Genomic DNA, 21,719 nt, shown 5'->3' with positions numbered 1-21,719 from the left:
AAGCCGTATGTTAAAAATAAGCAAGTGACATTAATAAGCACTTGGTCCAGAACTGTAAAATAGAAATTAGATTGCCATTGCAGTCAGTATAATCTAGACTTTCCAGCTAGGGATTCTTTAAGAGAATCGGAAGGTTTAGACACAGCGTTTCCCACAGGGTATTTAGTATAACTTCCTATTGTCACCTATTACTGTAATTTTTTGGTTGGTTATGTTCTATCTTTGTCACATACTTTTATTTTTCCATGTGAGATCCAGTACTTTTTTTTTTTTTTTTTTTAAATCTCAAGTGTTGTAAACACTAACATTTGACAGATTAAAAGGTACAGGATGTTCACAGATGCAATCTGTAATCCCATTAGGCATTCATTCAGAAATTGGAACAAAAAAGCCTAACTAAAACAGGTTAGGTTTTACAAAAGGACAAAATAGGGTTGCAAAATTTTGGCCCAAAGTGGGGTGAAATCTGAAGGAATGCATTTTAAATTAATTAGAGCAATACTTAATAACAGAAGGTATGCAAAAGGTGAAAAAGATACTGCTATCAGAAACAGTTTTGAAATACAAGAAAATAAAAGTGACATTTGACCAATACACTTGTCAAATGCTATCAGCTATTCTCAGTATGTTGCTCTTGTTGATGTCATCACTTATTTTTACACCTAGCTTTGCTGTTAACTTTCTGCTCCTGTTAAGGATCATCTCATACTGTTTCTAAACTCTTTTAGATATGCTTCTTCATTTATTTTATTCTATTCTCATCTTTCTTTACTTCTAGAGGTTCACGCTTAGACCCCTTACTATTTCCCCTTCAAAAAATGTTCTCTTTTGATCATCTGCACATTTGGAATAAGTTTCTTTTTTCCTTACCTAAAAATCCTATGAAATAAAAGGCATTATTTGGTTTCCCTCCTAATGCTCCCAAAGACTGTGGCATCTTAAAGCATTCCTAGGAGTTCAAAAGGAATAAAGGAAATTGTCATTCATTTCTTTACTGACATCACAGATACCCAAACTTATTTGACAGTAACGAGCAATGAATTGAAAGAAAACCTTACTTTAAATGCATCAATATATACGGGATTTATGTGATTTATCCCTAGTCGTAGAGGTATAATAAGCAAGAGGGCTTTCCAGCCTGTGCAGAGTCCTCCTGCCTTCTTGCTTCGGTCAAGAGCACTTCTGTGCAAATGTGCACTGCTGTGGGACGCGCTGCTGCTCTGAGGAGGGGACCAGCACATTTTTTCTGCGGGAATAAAACTAGAAATCAGTCAACGCACAGAGGAACACAAAGCAGATCTTCCTCTCAGTAGTGAATTAAGCTAGTTTGCCAGGGATCTTTATAGGGCACCCAAGACAAAACGAGCCGGGCATGGCAATTACAGCTATTTAGTAGAAGTAATTCTAGCAGACAGTATGTGCTGGCACGTCCAAGTGAGACGTTAGATCAATGATTGGGGGATGACAATTTAAGACTGCAGTGACATGTCCTATTAATGTTATTAATAGTGTCAAGCTTTGCCTATAAAACGCCAGAGAAATGAAATGGCAGCAATGATGACAGTAGAAATTCTTCAAGGAGCTCTTCACATCCAGTGATGTGAGCACGAAGTTGGCATCAGGGATCAAAAAACCACAACTGAGTTTGTATGTCCTTCTTCCCTCTTCTTACCCTTGCAAGACAAACCCATGGCCCCCCAAGTATTTGTTCATGTTTAGATACATGCTGGCAAATGGAGTCAAATCAGAAACTGTTACCAGAAAACTGATGAGGTGTCACTTACTGATGTCGTCAATGACCACCGTATTGCCCATAGATACATAAACTGCTAATGAATTCCATTCATCAAATAAAGCAAGCTTCCTAGAAAACATTAAGGTACTAATTAATATAAACTAGTTGGATCAAAAGGGTAGCTTTACACTCAGAACCATTTATTTATTTTTTTTTCTTAAGAAAAAACATCCTTTCTGCATTTTTTAAAGTCTCCATGTAAGAAAAAGAAAACTTTAAACATTAAATGTTTAATATCTTTAGAAAAATAGGTACTGAGTGGTACCAGGAAAAACATATGCGCTGCACCATGTGCAAACTGTTTTGTCTTACTGCTAAGTGCAGTGACAGTAACAGTTCAACTACATCAAGTTTATTACTTTTTATTGCACTCGACAGTCTCTGCACTGGGTTCTTGCCCAATTGTGTCTTTTCTCATCTGGAAAAGAAAAAAATTCCTATGCCGGTTTTGCAGATTACTTTTTGCTTAAGAAATTCCACTGAATTCAGTGGAATTACTTCTGCCTGAGCCTGCGTGCACAGCAGAAATGGGGCGTTAAAAGCTAAATCAGCTAAGGGTTTGGGGCACTAAAACTTCAGTGGGAGACAGCAGCACACAGTTTTATGTCCACTTCTGCAAAATCCAAACCTTTGGGGAAGGGAGCTACTCTCTTAAGCTGCACTGGCAGAATTAGCTGTTTCAAATAAGCCAGAAAGAAATGGGGGTGAGCGTTTCACCATGAAAAACTTGGCCATGAAAGATCTGGAGTCCAGGGCATGCTTCAGCTCCCCTCCCTCTTCAGATCATGTGCCTGTTCCAGGGTGTCAAAGACTTGCTGCTGAGCTCGCAGGACCTGTAGCCTAGCCCCTGCCTGAGGTAAGACACCTCCACGTACCCCTGGAGAACTGAGCAGCCTCAGTTCCTTTCAGTGTGGCTCCCAGACTATGAGGAGCTGCCCATCTTTATCCAGTAGCCTTGCTGGCAGAACTGCTGCTCAGAAAGGGAGGAATTGCAGCTCAGTTCCCTCCTCAGCCGAGATGGCTTCTCTCTGATGTTTCACACCACCACTCCGACCTACACGGTGGCACTCTCGACCTGCCAGAGCTGTGCCACTGTGCAGAAAGGAATATACATCTGTGGTGTGACTGGTGAGGGCATGCAGACGGCATAGCAGGAGACTTTCCTGCAGTTTCTTCTCCTCAGGCTCTTCCTTTATTAAAATTTAGAGGTCACCCATTCCCAACTCAGTACCTGCACACCGAGCTGTGGCATGACATTCCATGCTGCACTTGTAAATAGATGGCAAGTACATTCCTGACTGTGGGACAGGGGGAGATGCAGCCTTCAAAACTCTGCCTGGGCCTTCTCTTGGCTGCCCCAGGGGAGTACGTTCTGAATGAGACTGGTATGATCTCACTTACTTTAGTACTTGAGCAACTGTATTTGGTCCAAACCATTCTCCAATTTACTTCCCCTCTCCAACACCCACCTGTGCTGTTTTCATAGTGAAAAAAAGACACACGTACACAAAATCAAAGAAAAATGAGACCATAAAGAATGTGGGAACAATATACAGTAAATACCGTCACTGTCAAACATTCTAGAGTAACTGCAATCTGTATTTAGCAATAACAATTATTTTCTCAATCTATGCTCTTTTCAAAACTTAGGGAGTGCCAGTTTCTTTAATAAACAAAAGGCTTCTAAACTACAATGAGAATTACAAGTTAACAAATGTTAGTGCCCTTTATTACAAATTACAGCAATAAGCTACAAGACTGTCTATTCTAACATTACTGACTCTGGTACCCAAGGCTTACAGAGTTTATCAAGAGCTAGATTCTAGTACATGGCTTTATTTAGGTCTCAGGGAATGTTTCTGTACTACTAGTCTTTGCGCCCATCTGCATACCTTTTTATTTTTATATAAGCATACACATTGTCTTCACATCCACTTTTTAAAATTATGAATTAACATACTGCAAATTAGTGATTCAACACAGTAGAAATTTCAGTGGAAAAAACCTGAAAGTTTATGTTTGTTCTTACCCATCTGGTGGATTGAATAACAGCAAGCCTTCCTGTTGAGAAAGCATCGTAGGATTCTGTGATATTCTTCTGGTTGTTTTTTGTGTTTTTCCCATTGCCAATCTGAAAGGAAAAATTGATATAGAATAAAAAATGGTGACGTTTTCATTACACTGATCAAATGTCTAGACAGCAGAAAGCTTTATAATGAGATGTTAAAAGACATTTCAATTCATCTCGAATATTTACATTTTGTGTAGAGCTCCTAGAATTCCAAGCTTGTTATTTATCATCAAGCTGCCCTTTATCATCATAGGCTAGATTGTAAAAACAGGGAAAATAAAACAAAACAAAAACATCAACTGCAAACATATTCTGACGGATCATGCTGCGTGTTGATAGCCATTCCAGTATCTCTGAGCTTCCAAGATTATTTAAAAGTACAGGCTGTGTTTAGACCTTGTTGGATTTCTAAGCACCCATTAAATAACAACATAAGATCCATACAGAAAGTCCAAACACTCCACTGGCAGCATCCTGGGATGTGACATGCATGCTTAAGAGCTTGCACCAGGGGGGTTTGGACCTCGTGCTGCTGACAAGTGAGGAGTGAAGAGAAGGGTAAGAGCACTGTCCCACGGTGGCAGGTTTTCCCTTGGCCTCAACTTGGGTGTTACACTAAAAGGTTTATAAAATAATGGCGACAGGATTCCCCATTTGTTCTCCTTCTATGCCTATTTCTCTGCTTCAGGCTGGGATGATTTCACCCAGCTGAATATGAATTGATTCATTAGGAACTGTTACCAGGGCATCAAAGAAAGTCTCACTAATAAATTCAGGGTTTGTGCTTTTAATGGAGTACTTACGAAGAAGCGTCTGCAGACAATACCGAAGTTCCCTCAGGACCAGCACTCACCTCTCCCTAAGTGTCTGCAGATCAGTGCTTGGGCCAGCATCATCTGCCCGCATCGCAGCATACATCCCCAGCCAGCGTCCGACGAAGGACCCGTGCCTCCTGTTAGGAAAGTTCAGCACAATCAGTGCAGGCTTTCAACTGGGTGCAGCACCACAGAGGACATTTCAGAGTGCTAGAAAACAGATAGGGCTGCTGAAGCCTCCATGAACTGTCCTACAGATAAAAGGCACACAGCAAGACTTTGGTTCCATGCTGTTGGTCTAATTCTAATCTCTGCATTGCACAAATAAACAAAATTCATTTATTCCTTGTGGAGCTGACTTACTCTTTTCATTCTTCAAGCAGCATTCACAAACGATTTAATGCATGCTATACAACATGATCACCTGTTTACATACAGACATAAATAAACACTGATTTTAATAATATTCATGTTTGCATAAACAGTTAAAATGATGCTCAAAATGCGCTGATACTCTAGAAATATTTTCCCAGCCTACGATGCCATCACTTATCTTGCTATTTAATTTAGAACAATGCAGCAAATCTGCAGTATACTCACCAATAGGCAAAAACTTTCTTCTATACGTAAACCACGTTAAACCACAGTAAACCACACGTAAACACACCTTGGCTTATTGTCTGACTTTGGCTTATGGTGCGTCTGTTGCTGTGTCCAGCACAGTGCAGCCCCTATATTGCTACCAAAACCTTGCCACAAACCTCAATCCCCCTGTTAAAAGAGACCCTCTTGTTTGTTGCCCTTCTTTCGACACTCTCTAACAGGTTTATGTCTTTTTCTTATACTGTGGAGCCCAAAACTGCACTCAGTACTCAGTACATGGAATACCAACAGAGACTGCCTGGCATTTTCTCTTCTCTGCAGAAGCTCTGTTGCTAACACTGTCCAGAAATCACCACTGTCACAGACAGTAGTAGCATTCCCTCCTCCCACAGTTTGTTCTTCCCCCCAAGACTTAGACACCACCCAGAAAAAGAAGAATAATAATACTAATAAAATAAAATAAAATAAAATAAAATAAAATAAAATAAAATAAAATAAAATAAAATAAAATAGTCAAAAGCCATCAGGAAGGCAGTGGTGCAGACTGTGGAGAGCCTGGGTTCAAATCCTTCTTCTGTGAGGCTCTGAACCTATATCCCACCACAATCTCTCTGCTAATGTATGGCAGGGAAAGGAGGAAGAAAGAACATATCTCCTGCACTTTCCATTTATTGTTGACTGACAATTCTGTAGAGTTATAAAGCCTCAATCAGTGAGATACAGGGTTCTTCTCACACTGTCTCACTGTGCCCTAAGCGGAACAGCTCTCATTTAATAGATGCTTCACCACAAAATCATGAGTCATCTGCAGTTTTGAACTTTTCTGGGATCAAGTCCCTTCAGATGGTTGAGGAATCTGCTCCAGCACCTATGTAAACTGGTGCTCTACTAAGCTAGTGAGTGAACAAGAGAGAAATCCTCTGCTAGATGACTTGACAAATTGGGTCTGAAAATAGTGTTGAGGCAGAATAGTCCACGATTTTTGCCTTGGGTGCACAGAGGGATTGGGTGTTGTAGACTTCTTTTATTCTTCATTAAGATAAACATTTTCAAAAATGTGCTTGTTCAACCTTGCTCCCACTGTGTGCATGGGAGGGAGATAACTGAAAGTGGGGAGCGTTGCTTGGATCCTGCAAGTGGCTGAGGTCCAGTGGGGTTGGAGGCTTTCTTCCTCCTTTTGGAAATGCAAAGCAACCCTGCACCTCCCCTGCACTTGCAGAAGGATCGTGACAGCCCAAAGCACAGCGGCTTTGTAATTGCTGCATACACTTCGATCGGATTTACGTGGCAAGGGTTTGGTAGCAGGGGCCTGCAGGGATGGCGTCTGTGAGAACAATCCAGACAACAGCCAGCTCCAGATAGCTCCAAAAGGGCCCCGGCGCTTGCCAGAGCTGAGCCAATAAGCGATGTTGTTTGCACCTCTGGGAGAGCAGATGTAAGCAGGGGGAAATACTGCTGCACAACAGAAGCTGGAAGAGCAAGGAGTGAGAAGCAGCCCTGCAGCCCCCAAGGTGAGTGCAGCAGGAGGCAGGAGGTGCTCCAGGCTCACAGCAGCAGTTCCCCTGCGGGCTGTGCAGGGAGAGGCCCCTGGTGGAGCAGGCTGTCCCCCTGCACCCATGGGTCCCACATGGAGCAGATCTCCACGCTGCTGCCCCCCTGTGGGTGGAGGAGCCCCCGGTGGAGCAGGTGGCTGTGGCCTGGAGGAGGCTGCGGCCTGTGGAGAGCCCCCGCAGGAGCAGGCCCCGGGCCGCAGCTGCAGCCATGGAGAGGAGCCCCCGCAGGAGCAGGGGGGCTGGGGGGAGCTGCCGCCCAGCCGTGGGGGACCCGTGCTGGAGCAGTTTGCTCCTGGGGGATGGATGGATGGATGGATGGAGCCCGTGGGACGGAGCCGTGTGGGAGCAGTGCTTGAGGAGCTGCTGCCTGTGGGCAGCCCGTGTGGGATCAGCTGGGGAAGGGCGGCATCCCATGGGAGGGACCCCACGGGGAGCAGGGGCAGGGAGGGACCCTGAGGGTCACTCTGCTGAGTCTGCTTTGCCCGTCACGATACTTGTTGAGCCATCGCCCTGTCCTTATCTCAGCCCTGGAGCCCTTTGCATCGTATTTTCTCCCCCTTTCCCTTTGAGGAGGGGGAGTGAGAGAGCGGCCGTGGTGGAACTCGGCTGCCCACCCGCTTTGAACCACCGCAGTTGCAAAGTCCTGGGAAAGATTTCTTTCAAGAAATTAAACAAGGTGTTTAACAAAGAAATGCAGAGTTTCCTTTTGAAGGCTTCCTGGAGAATTGGGCTTCTTTCCTATTCCCAGCTCAGAGGAAGGGAATTGTTGATTTCACCTTCTTTTTTCTGACATGGAAATCAAAGGTGAACTGCTCTACAAGGACGGGCAACGTCTCAGAATCAAGCTCTTTTGCTCTGTAGTCCTTTCTCAAGGAAAAGATTGATCACACACCTTCCACAGATGTAGGGGAGCAGAGAACAATTTGGGAACTACTCTAATTCAAGTCAGTTTGGGCATAGTGGTACTTCCCTAGCTGTTTCTGAGACAGACGCATTAGCAACAGAGAGTGTTGTGCCGTCACTGGGAGGCGCCTGCGGTGATGACTTCAGAAACAGAACTGAATTGTGTCACCACAGCACTTTGGCAACAGCTGCCTCTGTGCACGTTTAGCTGGGAGGCACAGAGAAGGGTGCTGGATGCGATGAAACCACGTGAGGATTTGTGGATCTCCCCTTGAGGTGCACAGAGAGGGACCATGCCCTTCTGTAAGTGTTCTGATGCTTGGCTGAGGAAAAAAATGTGGTTTTGTTGTGAATGCTTCATTGTAGTATTCTGTAGTTTGTGTCAAGTCCTTACAGAAGCCTCAAGGTTGGTACTTTGCTCAATGATGGAGCTGCACAGAGTGAGAACAGACCCAATGTACGGGTGAGGGCCTCTGCACGTTCTCTTCTTCCTACAGACGATCAACAAATAAGGGGAGACAGAGAAGAGTGTGCTGTGGTCCTCCCATAGACCGCAAGTACTAAAGCATAAACAAGAGGCTTAAGAGTCCCCCTGTCATGTTAAAATTCAGGCAGCAATGGACTTCCTCACACGGGCTGGCCTGTCGACTAGTGTCTCAGGCTGTGGCGTATGAAGATGCACTCCATCTGCTTTCAGGGTAGCAATGGCAGTGGGCAAGCTTCCTGACCTTAACATTTGTCATTTCATTTCTCACCTGAGTTTTGGTGGTTCTCCACGATTCATTCTTGGACTAGAAAAAAAAAAAAAAAGTGAATTTGGATCAAAATAAAAGGATAAAAGGATTTCCTTTCCATTAATTACATGTTCTTACCTTTGTAACAGATTTGGTTATTGACTTAGAAGGCAAATATCTGGCCAGACTGCAAGACTTGTGCTCGCAGCATGGGACAGCTCTCGTAAAGGTGATTCAGGGCAGTTTCTGGAAAACAAGACATCAGATCTCCCAAACAGCTTTCTTTGTGCTAATGTAGGAAGGGTGAGTAAGTGTAAAGGTAAGAGCCCAGATACCGTAAGAAGCAGAAAGTGTGAAGGAAACTTCCTTCTGGCTGATACAGCTCCATATCTAGTTGTCAAGTATGAAGAGAGCAGTGCTAAGTTTCTTGGGGAGAGGAAAACAAAGAGGCTGGGAGAGTGTACAAAGAAAAAAATGGGATTCCCTATTTCAGGAAATCCTCGGAACTGGAAATAGAGATTGGAAGAGTGCTTTAAGCCAAGACAGACATGTTTTAAAACTAAAACCTAGGAGTTGAATGAACCAAGAAATGAATCCCTTTTGATTATGCAGTTGTGTCCAGTGTTATCTTGGGAAATATGGTTTCCACATAAAACGTATCTGGGGCTTGAAGTTCTCCTAAGGCCCTTCTCTATGTATTCCCTACTGTTTGGTAAGCGCTGAGGCCACACTGCAGACAGCAGCACGTCCTCTCCCCACTACTTAGCTGTCTGTTCTCACAACACGTCTAGGAACAGAATGGCTTGGACACAACTGCGCCTAGGACCGAGTTCATTCAAGCTGCTGGACGAGGTAAAAGCTCTGGACAAGCGAAGGGGAGGGAGGGATGGGTGGACATACAATATGATCACTTTAATCTCATTTCTCTAAGAATCCTGGCTGAGAAAACAAAACAAAACAGAATCAAAAAGAACAGAACAGAACAGAACAGAACAAATGAAGCAAGCAGCTAGCTTGCTGGAGACATTGTCTGGGAAGCAGTGAAAACACTTGCAAACAAAAACACGTCAAAGGACTAACTCTTTGAGCTTAATTCTAATCCAACAGCATAACCTCAAAGTCCTGTTTCTGTTCGTAACAGGCTGGTCCAGTAACATGTCCCATTGGATGACTTTGCAGCATAGATGTCAGGAATGCAGCTTGGGATCCCCTCCTTCTACTCAGAGTTCACTTTGAAGGGATGAGCAAGTAATTCTTCCTGGGTTGACGGAAATCTAAAGTCTGTTTTCTAACACTCTTGCAGACGCTTCTCTGTCCATCGGCCTGTCCTGCCAACTCTGGTGTGAGTGTGAAGTTGTGGCAAGAGGGATTTCCCATTCCTATTTGACCTGATGGACACCAGCTTTCCTCGGAAATGGCTGATGTTGCTGAGGAGGCAGCAGTATCAAAGCCCTTGCTGATGAAGGTACAACCAGCTGGGGAGGCTTTGGCATTTCTGCACAACGCTGCTCCCTGACTGTCACTCCAGACTCAGATTCGGAAAGAAGCAAAGCAAGCTAGAGGAAAACTGGATGTCCTGGTAATTTTCTTTTTCTTTTATTTCTTCATTCTTCACTTGTAAGAAAATCTAAATCTTAACCCTTTGTTTGAAAACACGGCTTTATGGAAATGCTTATGGGTGTGCTCCTTCACCTTGTGTGGAACCTGCTTCACCTCGCTTCAGCTATAGGACACCTATGCTCCAATTTATGCTTCCCATGATAAAGCGGTGTTCTTTCGGTGTTCTTTTCTGTGATGCTTGCAGGCGAGGTTGAAAAGAGTTGTCAGTAGGATTCTTCGTTTCCTTTGCAGTATCCAAAGCTCCGTATTACCGTGGATCTTCTCCTCTGATCTGGAAAGCTTCACAGGCCAAAAGAGAATTGAGATGAAGAAGGAAATAGAGAATGCTGACCAATATTGCCAAGTACCACCCGTAAGTTTTGTGAAAGAATCCGGTGCATTTCTGTAGTGGTAGAAAGTTCATAAAATCATCGTCGTGCACTTGAAGGCAAGCAATGCTGTAAAAATGAAGAATGCAAGGCCCTGCTTAAGGACAATCTTCAGGCTGCTTCTAGATCAACAGCTTATTTGCTTCTTCCACAACCTCATCTCCGCTTGCTTAGAAGTTGTGAAGGTCGGAAGCACACTCCGTCTTTTTCATCCCCTCTGTGTATCTTTTCCCTGACAGCAACTTCTGTCTTGGCTCTTCACATCCAGCCAGAGCAGTTGCTTTGCCTCCGCAACCTGCAGGCTGACCTCTCGTGTGTACCTGTGCTGGACTGAGGGTAATGCTTGTAACGCACACAGATGCTGCATTCACTGTGACTTTTAGAAAAGAGAGCAAGAAGCTAACCTGCACAGCAGACTCTTAGGTTTCTGTATCTCTCTCTCTCTCTCTCTCTCTCTCTCTCTCTCTCTATCTGCATATATATTTCAGTACTTATTTACTTCTTTAAAGATACCTTAAATAGAATAGATACTTTAAGAAAGCTTACTTGTTCTTCCCCTTTCCTTGTTTTTAACGTTTGCTTTTCTAACCAATCCTTAATGTTACAACATGGGATTGATGCAGTACTCAGTCCTTAGAAGTTCTCAAAGCACATCAGTGATTTCTCTATTTCTCAACCTTTCCATCTTCATTGAGATCTCTCATCTGAATTTAGGTATGAGGTGAAGAAGAACACTGCAAGCAGCTGAAGCCGTATCAGACACATGCTTCTGCTAGGAAGTCATTCCGAGTGATTCCACGGTGTACTTTAGACAGGTTTGCTCTGGTCCTCTGGACTCAGCATCCCCAAGGGATATTTCAAAGCTCTCGGAAGGACCCGTCATTATCTCTGACACTGCAGCCTCCAGTAGGAAGGGGTAGATATTCCTTGCCCTTGTGCAAAGGAACTACTCAGTTAGCTGTTTCTAACCCAAATCTCGTTGTTGTCTTCTATTGACAGACACCACCCGGCTAGCCAAGCTAAACCACTGAAAATGGAAGGAGTGGGACATCTTGCAAAGCCTGCTGCTGCTTCTAAGCAGAAGTGCGCTGTAGGTGGGGACACAGCAAGAGGAAACGTCCAGGCCACGGTGGAACTGCAAGGCACCTGTCTGAGCCACACAACGAAGTCAGCGATTCCCAGTTGGAGACTGTTGCTCGACCAGTGACACAGCAGCTGGAGCGCTTCTGGTTGCTGCTGATGGGTTCCCGTGAATCAGCCAGGGACAGGAGCTATGAGAACGACTGAAGCGATTTGAAGTTACCCGAAAGAAAGAAGAGAGGAGAGAAGAAGACAAGAGGGGAGGGAAGGGGAGGGAATAAAAAAAAGGGAGGGGAGGGGAGGGGAGGGCAGGGGGAGGGTAGGATAGGATAGGATAGGATAGGATAGGATAGGATAGGATAGGATAGGATAGGATAGGATAGGATAGGATAGGATAGGGTAGGGTAGGGTAGGGTAGGGTAGGGTAGAGTAGGGTAGGGTAGGGTAGGGTAGGGTAGGGTAGGGTAGGGTAGGGTAGGGTAGGGTAGGGTAGGGTAGGGTAGGGTAGGGTAGGGTAGGGTAGGGTAGGGTAGGGTAGGGTAGCATAGCGTAGTGTAGCGTGTTAGAGGGGAGGGGAGCATAGGAGAGTATAGGGTAGTGTAGGGGATCGGAGTTTAGGGGAGTGTAGAGTAGGATACTGGAGGGGAGTGTAGGAGAGTGTAGGGGAGGGGGGCATAGGGTAATGTAGGGTAGTGTAGCGAACAGGAGTTTAGGGTAGGAGAGGGGAGGGGAGTGTAGGAGTGTGTAGGGTAGTATAGGGGAGGGGAGTGTAGCAGAGTATAGGGACAGGGAGAATAGGGGAGGGGGTGTAGGGGAGGGGAGGAGACGGGAGGGGAGGGGAGGGGATGGGGGGGAGGGGAGGCAAAAGTGGGGAGAGGAGGCAAAAGAGGGGAGGGGAGGGGAGGGGAGGGGAGGGGAGGGGAGGGGAGGGGAGGGGAGGGGAGGGGAGGGGAGGGGAGGGGAGGGGAGGGGAGGGGAGGGGAGGGGAGGGGAGGCAAAAGTGGGGAGAGGAGGCAAAAGAGGGGAGGGGAGGGGAGGGGAGGGGAGGGGAGGGGAGGGGAGTGCTACCATAAATAAAATTGCCAAATACATGTCATTTTGGATCTGGAGCCAAATCTTTGTGTACATGTCCTCTCCGTAGCCCCACGTGCTGACCACCCACCCGAATCTATCATACTGTTGGTCAGAAAGAACAGGGAGCATAGGGGAGGGCAGGGGAGTGGAGGGAAGGGAAAAGAGGGGATGGGAGGGGTGGGGAGCGCTACCATCAATAAAATTGCCAAATACGATGAAGGAGCAGCAGAGCCTGCAACCTCCAGTCCCCAGCATCCTCCAACCACCCCCCACTGCTCCGTGGGAAATAGATAGAAGAATCAAGACTGAGGTTTAGCCTGGGATGGAGGTAGTGTGGCGAGGTGGTTTTCTGGTTGGTTGGTTGGTTGGTTGGTTGGTTGGTTGGTTGGTTGGTTGGTTTTAAAGTTTTTAAATTCTCACTGTCCTACTTTGTGATCAGTTGGCAATAAATTCAATTACTCTTCCCCAAGCCAAGTCTGTTTTGTCCATGAAGCCATCTTCCAGTCCTGAAATAAGAAAGGAAACAGACCTGCAAGCAACTGTTACACAAGTGCAGGAAGAGTGACAAAGGAGGGTTTTGAGGCATGAAGTTCCTGCAAGGATGCTCTGCTCTTTCCTCACTTCAGTATGAAAAGCACGGCACTAGTGGGTGGTCTGTGGTGGTAGTTGTTTTTTTGTTGTTTGTTTGTTGTTTTGTCAGCTCCACCCCACAGTATTTTGCTTGTTCTACTTGTTTTGGTGTGCCCCCATTCCCTCCCCCAAGGTAAAACATCCCTAGGGGCCATAACTTGCTGTTAGCAAACAAGATCTTGCAAAAGAGTGAAGTTAACATGGCACCACCTGCACTGGTGTATAAATAGTTCAAATATTTTCCCTCACTTTCCTGTAACTTTCCTGTAAATTGCTGGTCAGGAGATAACAAGTGGAGAAATTTAGGATAAGAGAGAGAAAGTTGTGTTTCCTATTGCCCTGGAGTTTCTGTTGGTCTGGCCACGGAAATGGAGTACTCAAAATCCTCAGGACACTCAGTTTATACCAGATTTATCCTAAAACTGCAGTATTTCTAGGCCCTTGGGATTCTTATCAATTAAAACATACTTTTTCACGCACAGAAGATGCAAAAAAGTGCGTCTACTGCAGTATGCAGACAGAGCCAGTCCTGTCTCTTGATTCCTTCTGCCTTCTGCCTGAAGAGCAGCAGACAATCGAGTTCTTGTCTTCAGTAGCTACGGCCTTAACCAACTGTGCAGTCTGTCCATTCATACACAGAGGAGGAAAAATAGCGTGGAATAACTCCTCTCCTTTGTGCTAACAGAGGAGGGTACAGCTTCCTCACTCCAACCCCACCGAGGCAAACCAGTCAGCAGTGCACGCCAGAGCCTCTGTCTCTTCCCCGTCTCATGATGTGCAGCTGGATCACTCTCCCTTCTATCCCCAGGATCGCTTTCAGCACAGTCACAGAAGGGTCAGACTCACAGCTTTAGGAGCCATCAGAAGAGGCTTTCACTCTTCTGCCACCACACCCCCTATACACATGCAATTTCACACATGCAAAGAGACACCATGGATTGGGGAGTTGCACAGAGAGGAGACCACACCCGTTTGCCTGCCTGCAGTTTGACACCAGTAGGGAGGTAATTCCCGTCAGGAGTTTCCATAGAGATGACAGAATATGGCCCTAGGGTCCTGCTGCTTCTTTCAGCCCTAATTCTTCAAATCCATAGGAACGGAAGAAACCTTCCCAGCCAAGTGCTGCATATCTTGAAGGTTGGAGAACCCACAGCCTTCTGCTTCATTTCATTTTAAAGATCAATCCCAATGTCACTCCCATAGAAGTAGTGGAAGCCATCTGGCTGGCTTGGCTTTCTCTCCAAAGAAGACCAAATGAGAGTTGGTCACGGGTGAGGATGAGCCCTGACAGTTCCTGCATTTTGGTTCTCCTGCAGCCCACAAAGCTCTCACTGCCTTGCCTGAATTTGAACCCCTTTGGAACCAAATCTACAGATTATCTCTGTAAATCCAAAACAGCACTTATTCACCATGTGAACAACAAATGCCTGGGATGGTTAACAGCACTTAGGTGCAAAAAAGAGCCCCCGCAGGAGCAGGCCCCGGGCCGCAGCTGCAGCCATGGAGAGGAGCCCACGGGGAGCAGGGGCAGAGAGGGACCTTGGAGGAGGGAACTGTATCCTCTTTTTTCATCGGTGCTGAGATTGAGGATCAGGATTTCGTGGTAGGAATTTGTTTAGATGAACCAATTTACCTCCATATGGGTTTTGTATGTTTGTTTCACCTTGTCTTGCAGGACCATCTTGGCTGGGTCTGCAGTGTTGTGCAAAAGTGAAGTTTTTCACAATAAAGAGCAGCTTTTTTTTTCGGGGAAAAGGCTGAGGTGGCCTTCATCAGAGTCTTGTGACCTGAAAATGCAGAAAATGGGTGCATGGCTGGCTGGATGGGTGGGTGGGAGTTGGGAATTCAGCCTTGGGATCAGAACTGGGACGTTGTTGGGATAGGAAATGATCAGTGGGATGGGAAGTGATGATGGGGATAGGAACTCATTGGGATGGGATAAATGGGTTTTATTTTTATTGCATTAAATCCACTTTATTGACTGTGTTGTACAGTATGGCGTTGTTTTATTACTATAAAATTATGATGATTATTATTTAATCTTATTAATTAAACAATTTTTATACGTTATTATATTATAAATTATAAATATTAATATTTATTATATTGTTTTTATTCCTTTTCTACCCTATTAAACTCTCTTTATCCCAGTGCACTGCTTTGGACTTTAGTTTTCCTTCCGAGTCGTTGTGGATTCACTCCGGATGGGGGGACATTAGTGAACGCCTGTGTGCTTCAGATCCAAGGTCACCTTTGCCCTCAACTCAAGATACATGTTTGCATCTATTGTCGTGAAACAATGTTAACAACATCAACAAAAAAGTTCCCTACTTGCTAGCAGCATCCCTACGTTTGCTGGGGTCTGCTCTGTGCATTTTGAAGACCGTTCCATGCTATTCAGCCCCTTCAGGAGGAAATGGATGGTTCTAGGAAAATGCGTCTTGACCTGATGCAAAGCTGTGACTCAGCACCCTGCAGCCCCCGCAACCCCTGGCATTTTACCTGCAGCCCCTCCAACAACTCTGATGTTCCCTTGCATCGACTTCAACCACTGCGCTGGGACCTGAGGCCCCTCAAACCCGTGTCACTCGCCCTGCAGCCCCTCCAGCCCCTGGCATGTTCCCTGCAGCACCTCGAGCCCCTGGCATGTTCCCTGCAGCCACTCCAAGCCTGGCACAGGCCCTACAGCTGGCTGCGGGGACTATCCAGAAATCTGCTCCAGAAATACAGTGATGGCAAGGAGCCCTCCACTTCATTCTTCCTTTTTTTTCTAGCTGGAAGCATTCAGAGTTGTCAACGGAATTGGTTTGGAGGAGTAGGAAAGACAGAATTGCTGGGTTTCTGCTTTCTCCCAGAAACTATCAGACCACAACATGACAGTTGTCTTTCTTTTACGTTCTTTTACACCTGGATCTTTCTCACTTTTATGAGTGTGGGGTATTCCTTCTTTCTCCCTTTACCTTCCTCCCTCCCTCCCTTTACCTTCCTTCCTTCCTTCCTTCCTTCCTTCCTTCCTTCCTTCCTTCCTTCCTTCCTTCCTTCCTTCCTTCCTTCCTTCCTTCCTTCCTTCCTTCCCTCCTTTCGTTCTGTCTCTCTGTCTGTCTGTCTGTCTGTCTCTCTTTCTCTCTTTCTGTCCAGCACTGATTTTATGGCTACGTGTGCATATCCACAGTGTACAGTTTTCTCCGTTCCGTTTCTTCCCTGAGTCTTGCCCCTCTTCCCTGCAACTGAACAGCATTTGCCTTGATCAAGGAAGTGGCAACATGCGGCTTACACAGTAACCTGCTGAAATTACAGCTATAACCATGGAGCACAGCTGCCGATCAACACAAGACCACCAATCGCTCACATTTCTAAACTGCTCGTCACAATTCTTCCGTATGTAGGCTGTGATGCTGCTCATTTCTTAAGCACCCATCCATTTCTTCTCTTCCCAGACCCTCAAGGTGTCCTGGTCAAACCACCTCCCTTCTTCTTGCCCCATCTGGCTCTCCCACCTTCCTTTTCCCTCAAGGCTCAACTTTTTTTTTTTTTTTTTCCAGCATAGCTGCTCCATAGAAGCTGCTGCTGCCCACCTCCGAGTTGACTAGGGCTGAACTACTGAAAAAGAAAAGAAAATCTATAAATAAGAGTGAGAGATGGTGAATACCCAACCATCTCTTAAAAGCAGGATTTTAAGAGAATAAGTAATTGATAAATGGAGTTAAGATCGGAGGGAAAAAAATCCACTGTTGCAATCAATAGAGTTAAGAAGTTTTTCAAGTACATTAGGAACAAAAATTAGAGTAACGACACAGATCTGATACGGGATGGGTATTGCTTCAGTGAGAAATGATGGAAAAAAACACAACACAACACATGTGTATGTGTTGTTGGGTATTTGTAAAAAAAAAAAATGAAACAAAAAACAGGTTAATGAAAACTGCATGCTCAATTAGATGATTTTTTTGTTGTCATTGGTATGGAATTGTGGGCTTTACAACACAATATGTGTTATATATATATATTATATATGTTTTATATATGTTTTATATATGTTTTAATAAAATAAGGAAATGATATTTTTTTTCTACGTTTGTGGTTTCCAAACTGTAGTTAATAAACATTAAACAAGATGCAATAGGATCTCGTTAACTCTTTTGTTTGAAAAAACAGTGGCCCTGATCGAGAGGTGCAAGTGAGAGGAGACAATATTCAGTATTTCTCTATGTTGTCATTTATTGGTGAAGACGAAAGTCTGCAGTTCATGTTCATTACACTAGCATGACAACATGACCACAAGGGGGACTGTCTGGTAGTGAAAAGGAACTTCAGCATGGATTAAAAATCTTTGCCTTTCTTTATTCTGAACTGTTTTTCTTATGGCTGCTAGAGAGAGATTCTCTGCCTTAGAAATAAAACTGCCCAGGCTGTTCTGATAAACCTGTAGGGTTAAGGCACTTCTACCAAAACAGATTTCAAAAGGCAAGAAGTCAAAAAGCAACAATTCAGTAATCTGTGTACGCTTCTATATTAAGTTTTAAGATCACCTGGTTTATATTTAGTTCACACAAATTAACCAAACATAGCAGCATACAACCTAAGAAAAGCTTAAGAAATTTATTAGATGCACAGATAAAGTGCTGTAACAGAGAAACTTGTGTAAATCTATTCTAAAATAAATAAGGTACAGTTAAACCACCTTTGACTCGTTTTAACTCGGAAAGAAATAACCTAAGTTTTAATCATTTGAATTTTAAGGTCAAGGTGAAATATACCATAACTATAACAGTGCTTGTGATCTGTATCAACTATTTGAGGCTCCTGTTCCTCTTGAGGTCTCCCAGAAACAGGAAGGCTATTGCAAAATGTATCCATTAGACATAGTTCCTTTTACAGAAACATTTTTGTAATAAAGTCTGGTTGCTCAAATACATGTTAAAATATTTAACAAGGAAACAATTTTCTCCTGATCCAGTCAATCTTTTAAACAAGACAATGTATTTTTCCTATGACGCAGCCCACAGGAGGGAACAGAAGTAAACATCCTCCTGAACTGAAGACTGTTTTGCTTGAAGAACTAAACTATTGCATTATTATATGAGAGCAAGAAATATCCATTTGGGTTATCCCTTTCTCCAAACATGGTGCCCAGTGATACATGTATTTTTGCCTTAATCTCAAAGGCCCGTTTGTCTCCAGCTAAGGTACGTTAAAAAGAGATTCCCTTTAAGCATCTTATCACAAGATCTCTTACTGCCTTTCCATCCGGGGAAGCTTGTGTGTTAAACTGCCCTTGGAGTTTTGGATGCTACTAGATTTCTGTGCTCTGTTATCCGTAATTTCAGGCACTTCGGGGCTAACATGGCTGTTTAAGTCAATGCAATAATATTACCAATATATTCAACACTCAGAAGAGTCACCACAGTTTCCTTCACACACTCAGGATTTCAAATTCTTCTTCCAATTCAAATAGCTTTTCAGTAGATTCAATGAGTTCTGTAAAAAAAGATAAAGAAAAAAATGCTTCTAAAGACATGCCTGATTTTGTTCACTTAAAAAAAAAACTTTGAAAGACGCATTCCAGAAAAGTACTTTGTAAGAGTGAAAAAAAAAATCTGTGCTAGCAATTGTAGGGCTTGTTTGGATACATGCCTGCTATATATTGCATGACACTCACAAAGGATAGTTATTCTACCTGTGATTATTCTTTTATTTGCTAACGAGGAACATAACATTGCACAATTAGGCTTTTAATCGGTGCCTTACCTGCTCCTGTGGTTGTCACTTCTGGTTTTGTTGGAGGTATGAAAGGAGGCCAGTGTGGCGGGTGCTTCTGGACCAGCTCAAACACCCGTAGACTCTGCTGCTTTAGAATCTCCTGAGGACAGAATGCTTTCATTTTAAAAGCTGGCTCGGGGGACGCTTCAAACACAAAACGTGTCTGCTTAATTGAAAGTGTTTTTTAATTACGCATGTCCATCAGGAAAAAAAAGTCTTTATACAGACATACTGTGAAATCCAAGCACCATGGTCTCTGTAATACATCCCTAGTTAGAACACATCTGGAAGACAGATCTCTTGAACTGTACTACAAATTATCAGTCTTATCATCTTTTGATATCAGCTTTGATATCTGCAAACCTGTAATTTTGTTTACAGGTAGCAAGCACACTAGGAATGTACAATATTTTCTGCTTTTTAAAAGAAAGTTGCTTGCATAGAACTCTCCTCAAGTTTTCTGTTGATCAATAGCACAAAAGACAGATCTATCAGCTCCTCCAAAGGGGGAAAAAAAAAAAAAAACGCATCAGATTTTGAAGGACAGGTTTTGGTCAGGAAAAAAGGTGTTCCTGAAGCCAAACGCTATTCCTCTTCAAAGAGAAGTTACCTTCTGTCCTGTATTTCAGTTATTTACAAACTGTTTTCCTTAGATGATTTTTTTTTTTTTAATAAATGCCCTTAGAGGTTGATGGTACTTTACATTCAGACGTCTGGTGCTTAGCTTAACAGCTGCATGCAGAAACATCCTCAAGTCTGTTTCCTGTGGCAGCCAGCACCTTCTGTTCTCCCTAGATCAGCAGGAGCTAGAGGCCTGCAGCACTTACAGAATCAGATCTTTAAGATAGCAGGGACTAACAGTCATAATTAGAACACGCAATCTATTATGTCAAACAATAAAAAAGGATCAGGAAGCAAATCATTGATACATCACTACAATATGGCAGTTAAACCTTAGTCATTTAGTGAGAATTAGAAGTTAAAAGCAAGTGTCACCCAGTAACACCTTCAAGTGTGGATGTTTACACCCATTTTCCAACTGGCAGGGTTTGTGGCTGGTAAAGTGCTGAACAATTTCCAATTAGCAATTCAGTAGTATTGCCTTACCCTGATGCTTTAATGCATTCTTCTCCATGGCTCATACAATTTGTATACAAAGGAAAATGCAAAGGAAAATTTTACAAAAAACAGACAATAAAAACCAGACTTTATAAAGAACAAATCGAGATGCTAAGTTCCCACTCTTACCTTTTGTACAAGACTACACCGGTTATCAAAATCACATTCTTCTTTGCAAAAGAAGCCCTTAGGGGAAAAAACAAACACACAGAGTTTTACCTTTGCAGATGGTAGGTATGTGGTACCAGCAGGTAAGGCGGTTTGACCTCTGATACAGTAATGCCCTGTATGATCAGTAGATATAAGACTCCAAATATGTGGCAGCTCTAGGGAGAGAACCCACGGGGAGAACAAGGCCCTGCAAACCCCTAACGAAATAGTCAAGCAAAAAATAGCAGCAGCTCCTGTGTGCTCCTCCATGGAGCGCCACCCAGTTCCTACAGTCCAGGTATCAGCAGAAGCTGAAAACTTGTAGATGATGGACCACCTAAGGAACATTTCCATTCTGGTATCTATACTGAAAATATTTGCTCTTCATTATGATTTTGTCTGTCTCGTTGCATCATGCCACATTTTGCACAGTTACGTAGTTAAGTATTAAAACAAAACAAAAAAACTTTCTAAAAAGCAGCAGTATTAAAAAACAGGTATATGAATGAATGACAGATACCGGTATCTTTACAGATTGTTTAAAGCTTTAGAAACACATCCCACTGGTGACAACTGCCAATCACCCAATCACAGGATACTGGCATGGGATCAGATCCAATTTTTTCAAATACCACAGTACCCCCATGACATTTTGGGTGAATTACAAATAATACATTTGTATTTGTAATTTGGGGTGAAATACAATAATTCCACTTAAACATTTTCAACTTATGATATAAAGTAAGTTTAAGTAACTTGTCTAGAGGTGACCAAACATAAAGTAGTGATAGAATAAAACACATAAACCTGTTTCAGTTCCTTGCTCTGACCATTATAATGCCTCTTGAAAGAAGTAAAAGCTGCTCAGTAAAGAAAACAAAGCGAGCTCCCTACAGTACAGACAGCTCCCCACTTGCCCTAAGATTCTCAATGTAGTTATGTACAAACTACTATGTGTTGATCACAGAAGACAGCTTTGTGATCTTGGTTCTGTTCAAGGAGATGCATTGCTGCCCTTACCAATGTAGAGAGACATTACTTTGAGATAAAGTACATGCATTCAAGATTTCCTGACACTTACTAAAGCTACTGAAGGGTCCAAATTCATGATCTTCATTCTATGTGGGGCTTCCTGGCAGCGGAAACTCTCATCGTCAACCGTGCCATTTTCTTCTGAATCTACAAAGCTTTGAGTGGTGTGAGGGTCCAGATAGATCAGCTCATTGCCTGGATGGGTAAAAGCCGTATGTTAAAAATAAGCAAGTGACATTAATAAGCACTTGGTCCAGAACTGTAAAATAGAAATTAGATTGCCATTGCAGTCAGTATAATCTAGACTTTCCAGCTAGGGATTCTTTAAGAGAATCGGAAGGTTTAGACACAGCGTTTCCCACAGGGTATTTAGTATAACTTCCTATTGTCACCTATTACTGTAATTTTTTGG

At 43.6% G+C, this 21,719-nt stretch overlaps 1 long non-coding RNA gene across 1 annotated transcript; it reads right to left on the bottom strand.

Moving 5' to 3' along the window:
* Positions 1-17,740: 17,740 nt before the first annotated feature.
* LOC139999734 (uncharacterized) lies at positions 17,741-19,102 on the bottom strand. Its single transcript, XR_011805239.1, has 2 exons — positions 18,995-19,102; positions 17,741-18,724 (listed from the first exon to the last, which is right to left on the bottom strand). It is a non-coding gene; the product is annotated as an uncharacterized lncRNA (long non-coding RNA).
* Positions 19,103-21,719: the final 2,617 nt, after the last annotated feature.

The sequence above is a fragment of the Anas platyrhynchos genome, chromosome 29, assembly GCF_047663525.1.
Source record: "Anas platyrhynchos isolate ZD024472 breed Pekin duck chromosome 29, IASCAAS_PekinDuck_T2T, whole genome shotgun sequence".
Lineage (NCBI taxonomy): Eukaryota > Metazoa > Chordata > Aves > Anseriformes > Anatidae > Anas > Anas platyrhynchos.
This window is presented reverse-complemented; position numbering and strand designations above follow the sequence as displayed.